This window comes from Astyanax mexicanus, chromosome 13 (genome assembly GCF_023375975.1).
Source record: "Astyanax mexicanus isolate ESR-SI-001 chromosome 13, AstMex3_surface, whole genome shotgun sequence".
Taxonomy (NCBI): domain Eukaryota; kingdom Metazoa; phylum Chordata; class Actinopteri; order Characiformes; family Acestrorhamphidae; genus Astyanax; species Astyanax mexicanus.
This window is the reverse complement of record NC_064420.1, coordinates 22502501-22512071: the sequence shown is the minus strand read 5'-3', so window position 1 is coordinate 22512071 and position 9571 is coordinate 22502501. Positions and strand designations below refer to the sequence as shown.

At 38.1% G+C, this 9571-nt stretch overlaps 1 protein-coding gene across 1 annotated transcript in view; it reads left to right on the top strand.

Annotated features, from left to right (window-relative positions):
- The first annotated feature begins 3935 nt into the window (after positions 1-3935).
- The window catches only part of LOC103040800 (pleckstrin homology domain-containing family G member 1), a 52807-nt gene continuing 47171 nt past the window's right edge, over positions 3936-9571 (top strand). Inside the window, exon 1 of the mRNA XM_007237435.4 lies at positions 3936-4100. The gene's annotated coding sequence lies outside the window, so the exon portion shown is untranslated. The remainder of the gene's footprint in view (positions 4101-9571) is intronic.

The window sequence follows — 9571 nt, the reverse complement described above, 5'->3', positions numbered from 1 at the left end:
GTTCCAGCTTTAATACTAAACACATGGGATCCCAATACTTCCCTGACCACTATGTATTTATAACTGTGTATATAAAAGACCACTGTGTATTTATAGTTGCTGCTGCAAGAGTCTCTAATGTATGTGTGTGTGTGTGGTTGTGTGTTAGCGTCTCTCTGTCTAAAATGGTCTTGCATGTTATTTGTGGCCAGTGTAAGTTTGGCCACATAGCAGACCCCAATCATAACTCTTCATATCAGCCTCCTTGTTTGATATACAACATATTTATGGAGTTATTAGTTAGATTTCTGACAGTGGTACTGTTTGCGTTACTTTCCAGCTCTGATTACAGTGAATATTTGAGCTGTGTTTTTGGTTAAAAGATGCTGTAAAATGCTCCCAGCACTGCTTTAGAGGATCATAGGGCCTTAACTTATTAATTGGCTAAAGCTTTATTTTAATAATTTAAATAAAAATATAATTACTGTCATGCAAAAAAACGTGTATATTTAAAAAAGAAACTTGTATATATATGAAAAATTCTTCATAACCTGCAGTAAAATTCAGTTACAATTATTTTATTCAGGGATGCTCTGAAATACGTCTAATATTTCATTTTGGCTGAAAGCAAAACCGAACAAAATACCAAACAAATTTTTTCAGGCTTTATCCATTTTGCCACTTGTATCACAATTCTGTACATTTGTGTTGATCTGTTATATTTTCTTTTGCATAATCAATAAAATAATGTCAAAGTCAACCCTGATTCCTTACATGTTTTTCAAACAGTGAGGTGTACAGTTCATTAAACCAACAATGCATTATGTGGTATCCAGTGTTATTGTGATATTGTTCTGGGTTTATGTGGTATCCAGGGTTTGTTTAATATCCTAGGTTTATGTGTAGGTTTAATGTCCTGGGTTTATGTGGTATTGTTCTGGGTTCCTGGGATATCGTTCTGGGTTCCTGTGATATCCAGGGTTTGTGTCATAACATAGATGTATGTGGTATTCTGGGTTTATGTGGTATCCTGGGTTTCTGTGAAATTCCGAGCTTATGTGGTATCCTGTGTTTCTGTGGTATTTTAATTTTATGTGGTATTCAGTGTTTCTATGATATTGTTCTGGATTTATGTGGTATCATGGGTTTCTGTGATTATCCAGGGTTTGTGTGGTGTCTTGAGGGCTCCACTTGGCTTCATCTAAATTTACTCAATTTAAAATTCTACTTTTTACTCATAAAGCTTTTAAAAGTATTTCTCTTTTTACATGTCTGGTCACGTTCTGTCTATTTGGGGCAACTTTTAAAAATAGAGCATTTTATGTTTATTTTTTTATTTCTGTTTGATATAGTGAAAAAGAAATTGATTTTCATACAGAAGAATACATTTGAATTTTTGCATTTTGTAACAAATATGTGATTGTGTAATCTAGCCTACTTTTATTACAAGATGCAAAAATAGAAAACATCTATATCTAGTACAATCTGTAGTTTTTCCTTAATCTTTACTTTTCCAAATGGAATAAAACTTAAATTATAAAATATTATTTCCTATTTTTTAAATTTAGTCTGAAACTGTCAAAAATAAATAAACTGAGAAATGTTGCACTGACCATGTTCTTCCCAGCAATCCCTCTTACACTCTTAGATCTTCTTCAGCTGGGCTTCTTACAATTCCTCTGTTGAAACCTGCATGTCTTTGTTGTTTCTTCATTTGCTCCTCCACAATAAATTCTTATTTTTCACAAAGACAGGAGGAGTGTTGGTTATTAAAATGCTCGAGGTTATATTAACTTGTTAATTTTGATTGGCTGTCACCTTCAGACAAGAGTACATGGATAAAGTGGATGGAGCTTCTGGAAGTGGTGACCTGTTTGCTAAATGAGTAATGAATGAGTGGCTGTTGAGCTCCAGTGTTTACCTGATAAATGGATCAGGTGTTGAGAAGTTGAAGATAAGTGTGTATAAATAGATGTGATGTAATGAATGTAATGCCTTGCTCACGCCTTATTACTGAAACTCGCTCCCCACTCCTGTGCATGATGTCACTTCCTGTTTGGTCCCTAATCTCCAAACATCCTGAGCAGGAAGTGTGCAGTTTCCTGTTGCTATGGCGAACGTGCAGTGGCTGCTGTCATGTGACCTGCCGAACGCGTGCGTACCCTGGTTACTGACCGGCTCTTGGGCTTTAGGTTCCGATGGGTGATCACTGAGTCACCGGGTGATAGTTTATGAATCACACCGGATCAGGAGACCCTTTATTGACCCTTTGTTGACCTGCCACACTCTTGACCCACCCTTAATTCTGTACAGGGATGTCTCCTGTGTCAGGTTTGTGGCCAAATAAGGAATTCTGGACTTAATCCAGCTGAATTTGGGGTACAGGGAGCAATTCCATGCTTTGCTGATTTCTGTCATATCCAGTATATCTGTGGTACCCTGGGTTTATGTGGTATACCAGTGTTTATGTGGTATCTATGTGGTTTTATGGGTTTCTGTGGTATTCACAGTTGCTGTATACAAGTATACAAGTATTTGTGTGGTATCCCTGTGGTATCCTGTTTTCATGTGGTATCCAGTGTTTATGTGGTATTCTGGGTTTATGTGGTATCCTGGGTTTATGTGGTATCCAATGTTTATGTGGTACCCGGTGTTTCCGTGGTATAGTGTTATATATAGTAGGGGTGGAGTTAAACCTGCTGAAAGGTACAGCAGGTCTTTAGGAGGAGTATTGAAGATCTCCACTTTAAGTCGGCTGTGGTTAAAATAAGTGTGTGACCTACATCTCTCTCTTGAGTCTAGGTATAGAATGTGTGTGCAGGCATGTGTGTAGGTGTGTGTGTGTGTGTGTAAGTACACAGTCATTCAGGGACAATGTCCAAACAGCATTGTATCCATATCGTTGCATGATAAGAATGAAACGGTGTGTGTGCTGTAAAAAGCCCCTCCGGCCCTTCTGGACTTCAATCTCAGGAAGTGTTGACCAGGAATTAGTGCTGGACCTCACGGAGGGGACTTTCCTTTTGCATGTGTGTGTGTGTGTGTGTGTGTCTAATCAGAAAAACAAAGTTTCTGATTTCTATTAGATCTAAGATTCAGAAGACCCAGGTTTTTACTGTGTGTGTGTGTGTAACCTCCTTTAAGTGGCCCAATTTAGGCATCAAAGGAGAAAGCTCGCCTACTATCTGTCTGTCTGTCTCTGTCTTTCTACCTGTACAGGATACCACATCATCTTTCTACACATATATCTATCTGTCTGTCTGTCTGTCTGTCTGTCCGTCATACACACACATACACACTATAATGTTCTATGGTTGACTCATGTTCATTCAGTTCCATTGAATAAATCTGTCAATTTGTCGGTTTGTCTATCTGTCTATACATCTCTTCATCTGTCTGTCCGTCTACATAGCTAGTTATCTGTCTGTCTGTACCTCTACCTGCCTGCTTGATTGTCTCTATTGTCTATCTAACTATCTATCTGTCTATTTCAGATCTAACTGTCTGTCTGTCAGTCCATCTGTCTTTTTGTACCTCTATCTGCCTGCTTGTCTATCTTTCGGTCAATTTGTCAATCTGTCTATCTGTCTATGCATCTATCTGTCTGTCTATCTGTCCGTCTGTCTACATAGCTAGCTATCTGTCTGTACCTCTATCTGCCTGCTTGTCTATCTAGCCGTCAGTAAATCTGTCTTTCTATCTGTCTATACAGCTGTCCATCTGTCTATCCATCCGTCTGTCTACATAGCTAACTATCTGTCTGTCTGTATATCATTTTATCTATAAATCTACACATCATTCTACTTGTCTGTCTAACGTATCTGTGTATGTGCCTGTCTGTGGTAGTTTTAGTGTTAAGAATCTCTCTCTCTCTCTCTCTCTCTGTCTCTCGCGCTCCTCTCTCTCTCTCTCTCTCTCTCTCTCTCTGATGTCATTGAGGTGTGGACGTCTCAGTCTGAGCTCAGCTGAGAGTGTGAGCGGGCGAGTGTAGAGTGTGTGTGTATGAGAGAGAGAAGAGAGAGAGAGAGAGAAATGTCCGAGTATGGAATTAAACTGTACAGGGATTTTATGGTGCAGAGCAGCGGTCAGTGGGACAGTTCAGTAACTGGAACGCTTTAAAGGTGAGTAGTTTATTATTTTAATATTACTTTTACTCTTATTATTATTGTTTCTTTACTTACAGGCTGAGTGAAGGGGGATGGTGGAGACTGAGTGTATACTTTAATTCCATGCACTCCGACTCTTATCACTTACGAGCAAGTGTTATCAGTTTCCAAAGAAATGGGAGTTAATTTATAGAGTGAATCACTCTGAGAGGGATGCTTTAATGAATGATTCACACTGATCGTGTTGTTTTTGGTTCAGCTGATTTAGGATGATGTTTGAAAGTGAACTATAAACTGGGAGAAAGTGGAGGAAATATAAACTGTGTACTTTCTTTTTTTTTTTTACCTGTGTTCCTGTTATATGTTATTACATTAGAATAGTCAGAAACGTTTCTTTTTAACACAATTTATTTAATATAAAAGATTATTAGGAATCTTACAAAAGCATCTCTTAATATTTCTCTGTTATAAGTGGATTTGTAGATGTTTGTGTGTGTTTGTGTGTATGTGTGTGTGTATGAGAGGCACTAAGAGGTTTAATTTAGAGTGTGGTTAATGTTAGTGTTTTTTGGTAATGTTAAATTTCTGCTGTGTATTGCTGTCCATGTTCTGTCACACACACAATCCTGGTTGATGTTCCAATTACATCGACCTGTGTGTCATATCTGAAAGTGTGTGTGTTTGTTTTAGTGTATAGAATTTTATTTAAGTTTGTGTGTGTGTGTGAGCGAGCAGCAGACTTATACACAGTATAATTGTTATACACAGTATAATTGTTCAGTGTGAATTATTTTTATTAAAGTAATTAATCATGATTATCTGAAGGTAGTTGTGATAGTTAATATTGCTATAATATATTTTCATTATCTGGTATATTTTGTTTATTATTGAATAAAATGCATTGAAAAGGGAACCAGGGGATGTGTTTGATCCTGAAACATGGATAGGGTGAGTTTTTATGTATGTATTTATTTATTTATTAATTAATTTATTTGTTTTTTTGTTTGGTGTTTGGTTTGGATGTTTGGCAGGAGGAAGGCTGTTTGCTCTTCCTGCTGCTGACCCTCACACTGCAGGATAACCTAAACCCAAACATCACTTCCTACTGCAACACACACACACAAACACACAGGACACTGGACATCTTCCAATGACCCAGATAGTTCAGTTCTCACTATCTGACCGATGTTTCCCTCTGGTTTAGAAACGGTTAAGCACATAAACCACTATTTGTTTATGAATTTACTTATTTATTTATGTGTGTTTATTACAACTTCTGTTGTGCAGGACTGAATGTTGTATATACATCTGTATATTTTTAATATTCATGATTAGTTGTCAATTTTATTATACGGTATAATAATTTACACTATTATTTAGTATTGAGACACAACAGAGCTTTAAGGAGAACAGAAAACTCACAAAAGCCCTATCCAGACAGGATTAGTTTCTCAGGGGGACGTCTGTGATAAAGAAAATTATATTTACACTTTTACTCAGTGATAAAACTCTTGCATCCGGACTGCAATTGAAAAAACAGGAGGACCAGTAAGTTTTTAAGCTTTCTCTGTCACATGACATCGCGTTCAGTAGCTCCTCCATTTTCACTAGCTGTGCAGAGATGTGCATCTGGACGGGACTAAAATTACTGGAGGACCACAGAGTTCAGCTAAAAACAGTAGGTGATTCAGCCTGTAATTTTCTCAGAGGACGTCTGAGAAAAACAAAATCACAGAGCACCCACCTCATGAAAGAAAATATTAACCCAGAAACTAATCCTGCCCGGATAGGGCTAAAGAAGGAGTTTTTCAAATGGAAAGTAACTTTCTATGTGTGATTATAATAATCATATTCATATGCAAGTTATTACAATATTTAAGCTAAATGATTAGTTTATTAAGAGGCTGTTGGGTGCCTCTTACCTGGATACAAGATGAGCTGTATGGTTAATCACTGAAACGTATAGATTCTGTATGGAATCCTGTGGCACATTTGCCCACAGATGTTTGAGCTGAGCCTGAAAAACCTGCACACTTGTAGGTTTTCAAAGCTGGCATACCAGATTTTCACGTAAATGCTTGATTGACGATAAATCTGATGATCAGTCAGACCAAAGAATATTGCAAACTGGAGAAGACTTATCTGGGAAACTCTTGTTTCCCTGTGTGTGGGTGAGCATTATCCTGCTGAAAAATTATATTTGTCTTGTGCGATAGCTCCTCAGTTGATCACACCACCTTTACAGAAAAGGCAGATTCCAAACAGAACCTGGATTCATTGCTAAAAGCGATATGGTTCCAGATTTCTCGTTCTTGACACCACTGCAAATGAAGGCAAAGGTGTCTGATTGATGGATGGCCTGGATGGCGGACAGTTTGTTGAAACAGCTAGTCTACTTCTCTTGTTGAATGATGCACAAAAAAAGTATAATTATGTCTTTATGTGCATCATATAGACATTTTTAGCACTGAACAGTCTCTCACCAAGAAGAACACTACCCAAAAGTAGCCCCTGAGAGTCTTTTTTTTTTTTTTTAGAGTTTCCTCTTGTGGCAAGAACCAGTGTCCATTTAGACCACACCTGTTATCATTTACATATCTACCTGAGACATAAATACATGTCACAATTTGCAGCGATCCAGGGTGATTAATTTTTGGTCAGTGAATGTATATGGACAAAAGTATTGGGACGCCTATATATTATGCCTAGAGGAGCGTTTTTGGCTTCCCATTTTAAATCCATACGTAAAGTGATCCATCCCATCCCAAAAATGAAGTTGTTACAGGAACTGATTTATCTTTTGATCTCATTCCATTACTAAGACAGGACATTTTTGTACAAGCACACACACACACACACACACACACACACACACACACACACACACACACACACACAGAGGAGATATTAATCTTAGCAGATGTTACTGCCGAGCTATTCAGATCAGGGAATATAAATGAGTGTTTACTAGTGGTCAGTGTGAACTGTGTGTGTGTGTGTGTGTCTCTGTCTCTCTCTCTCTCTCCTTTAGCTTTTGTGCCTCAGTCCTTTTCCTGCACCCCCGCCCATAAGTTTCCATGACAACAGCTGTTTGCCCCCACCTCCTAAAAAAGTCCTGTGTGTGCAGCAATGTCTTGGATTCTCTAGAGGTTTCAAACAGCATAAGTGTGTGTGTGTGTGTTTGTGGTGTGTGTGGAGTGTATGTGTGTGTGTGTGTGTGTGTGTGTGTGTGTGTGTGTGGAGTGTATGTGTGTGGGTGTATATATATATATATATATATATATATATATGTATATATATCTGTGTGTGTTGGGTTGGGGGGGGGGATTTGCACATTTATTGTATAACCTTCATGTTAGAGTAGTGTTCCTAATTGTTCTTATTGGAGCTTACACACACACAGACACACACACACACTTCTTGTGTATTTTTCTGCAGTTTAAAACTCCTTAAAATCAGCTGTTGGTTCTATAGGAGCACTTTTTTTCTAAGGGTCTGGGTGTGTGTGGGTGGGGGGGTGGTAATGGTCAGCATGCTGAGGTCTTGAGGTGGGTTTAATTTGGGTCACTGAGTATGAATAGCCTCTGCCGTCTGGTATTGTTACACTGACCACTCTGAGACGCTCTGTGTGTGTGTGTGTGTGTGTGTGTTTGCGAGTGTGACGGTACAAGCTGAGCTGAACTCAATGAATTTGCCTTCTCTCATTATGGTTAATAATTTTTATGTAAATACTGGGAGTGTGTGTGTGTGTGTGTGTGTGTGTGTGTGTGTGTGTGTGTGTGTGTGTGTTTGCAGACCCTCTTGAGGAACCTGGGCTGAAACCTCTTTTTATTGATTTGTTTAAAATAGAAAACATTAGAAAACAAATACCTTCATTTGGCTAAAAGCATGTTATAAATTTTTTTATTATTAATTTAGTCACAATTTTTACTACTATATATATATTTTTATATTTATTGAATAGTTTTAATATCCCAGCAGTTTAAAAAAAATACAATATTGTTTGGTATAAATTATTCTGTCACTATTTTAACATTCAGTACTTGTTTGCCATTTTGCCAAATCCTTTTTGTTCCTTAAGGGTTCATATTTAGCTGCTCCAGAGAGTCCTATTCTTTTGGCGTCTCTAAAATGACTATACAAGCTTTCTGTCTCAGCTATCTTGTGCTAGCCAGATGTTGTGGAGCGTCACAGGGAAAAATGAGAAATGTGTCTTAAATCAACAAATTAAAGTTCCATAACTATTAAAATAAATTATAATTATATGTTTGGTTCAGGTGTTATTTTTGACAAGTCTGATTCAAGTTAAAAGTCATTAGAGATGAGTTGTAAGTGAGGTCTAAAGTCTGTGTGTTTGATTTTGTGCGACTCGTACTCAGGTTGGTCACTTGAGTGCCCATCTCTTCCTCAAGCCACCCCTCAACCAGTGACTGTAGAAAAACATGGACCCTAAAACGTTTCTTAAAAGTAAAGGCACCGAAATCTAGCTTCTCTTAGTGCTGTAGACAAGATTGCCAGAGCCGAGTCGAAGTCAAGACCGAGACAAGACCGAAACCAGATCAAGCAAAGGCAATGCAGCTTTTGAGTACACACTGATATAATGATATCTCTATAATTCATATTAACTGGTTCATCGAATGTCAGTTGTGATTTTGGCTTTGAGTTGCTTTGCCAGGTGTTGTGATGAATTCTAGCTCTTTGCTAGAATCTGACTCCCCTTCACATACACGCACCCCACAGCAGAATGATTATTAAAGATTGTCCTCAGATTTCTGTTATTTCTGTTTAATCTACTGGGTTAATCTACTGTTAAAGTAAATCAATGAAGTCCCAGTTTAAGATTTTGTGTCAATACTTGTGCGTGACGTGTCTGCTGGCCAGGGGGAGTTTTTTGTCACAACGCCAGCTCTTTTTTTCTATTTATGTATAAATAGAAAAAAATGTATATGTTTAAAGACGGACTCCACTTCTTATAATTGATCCAAAAGTCTGAACCATCTAGAAAAGCTCTTTCCCACAGCTCTTTTGGTCAGACCTAACTCTGTGCGCTTTGGTCCATGTCGTAGTTTGTAGCCCCTTTTACACCTGCTACTTTGGTTTGGACCAAACTGAAAAGTCTGTAGGTCTAAAAGGACCAAACAATAAAGAGGGGGAAAGCACGCTAAGGCTACGTTTACATTAGAAGCCACATTTCTCAAATCCGATTCTTTGCTCAGATCGGCTCAGATCCCGGCGGTTCACATTCACAAATGTAAGTGACCTGTATCTATGTTTAATGTCAACGAATCTGTCCCTGAAACGCCTCACATGCTCACATTGATACGCCTATAAACTTCTTCTTCACCAACAACAAAAAACGTCATATCTGAGAGAAGACTTGTAGCTTTACAAAGGGAAATGAATTCGTTAGCAGTTGGTCTGAAGTACATGCTCAGGTCGAGGAGGTGATAAAAAAAGGCCAGGCGGTTTGCTTTTGCTGTTTTTGC